Below are 1,473 nucleotides of genomic sequence, written 5' to 3' on the forward strand. Positions count from 1 at the left end.
GTCCCATAGATTCTCCTGGTTCGTCATTTTCATGAGGCATATTAACAGACAGAGATCTTGCATATGACTCCTTATATACCTGGGTTTTGGATTTCATCTGGTATCTGTAAATTTCTCTTTCCAAACCACCTCCTTAGAATTCTTATCAAAGAGTACAGAACAAAAATTCTATACCATTAGATTATGACCTGCAGATTAGCAGGTTATAAAAGGTACTTTACAGATATAATTTCATTTAATCCTCCCAACAACCCTATGAAAATAAACATTATATGACAAAAAGACACATTGTTGGAAAGGTCAGAGCTAGTACTCAAATACAGATATTTCCAGCCTGAGAACTCATTTTCTTCACACTATACCATGATTTAAGAGACAAATACATTCATGTAACAACACAAACTGTAACATAACATTTTATAAGTATAAATAAAATGCTACCCCAAACAACAGTTCCTTTTGTCTGAAGAGAAAATGGTTCTTGGCTAGGCGTGGTGGCTCATCCCTGTAATCCCCGCACTTTGGGAGGCCGAGGTGGGCAGATCACCTGAGGTCAGGAGTTCAAGACCAGCCTGGTCAAGATGGTGAAACCCCATCTCTACTAAAAAATACAAAAATTAGCCAGGTATGGTGGCACGTGCCTGTAATCCTAGCTACTCAGGAGGCTGAGGCAGAGAATTGCTTAAACCCGGAAGGCGGGGGTTGGGAGAGCCGACGTCGCACCACTGCACTCCAGCCTGGGCGACAGAGCGAGACTCTAAAAAAAAAAAAAAAAGAAAAAGAAAAAAAAAAAAGAGAGAGAAATGGGTTCTTATTAGCTAGTAGAAAAACTGAGAAGACTTCAGGGGAAATGGCAACTGAAAGAGGCCTTTAAGGATGAATAAAATGTCAACAGGTCCTGAAAATATAGCTATCAAATAAATTCCCTATGCAGATGCATAGGAATTATCCCCTAGGCTTTTATACTCCTCCTGAAAATTGCTCAGTACTTTGGAACCCTGCTTGTTTTCCAAATTCTCTCCATCCCATCTGCAAGTGCTCCCTGACCTCTACCCCAAACCAAATTTACCTTGACAGATTTTTTTCAGGACATCTAAGGCTACATTTGTTTAAAAACAGACACTTAGCTCTGAGACATAAGGCTTTCCTTTTTTTTTTCTTTTTCTCTTTTTCAAGAGATGGGGGTCTCACTATGTTGCCTGGGCCAGTCTCAAACTCCTGGACTCTAGGGATCCTCCCACCTTGGCCTCCCAAAGTGCTGGGACTACAGGCATGAGCCACTGTGCCCAGCCAAGGCTTTTCAACTACACTTTGTATCCTACTCATCTTATGCATTCTGATGCTTTTGCATCTACCTAATACTGCCTAATCTTAGTTTATCTTTTATAAGATTTCTTTCACAACACTTACAAATATGGCCTGGTCTCTATTCTTCCTGAATAACAACTTCTAGTATAAAAACAAAAAGCAATA

The sequence above is a fragment of the Gorilla gorilla genome, chromosome 4 (assembly GCF_029281585.2).
Source record: "Gorilla gorilla gorilla isolate KB3781 chromosome 4, NHGRI_mGorGor1-v2.1_pri, whole genome shotgun sequence".
Lineage (NCBI taxonomy): Eukaryota > Metazoa > Chordata > Mammalia > Primates > Hominidae > Gorilla > Gorilla gorilla.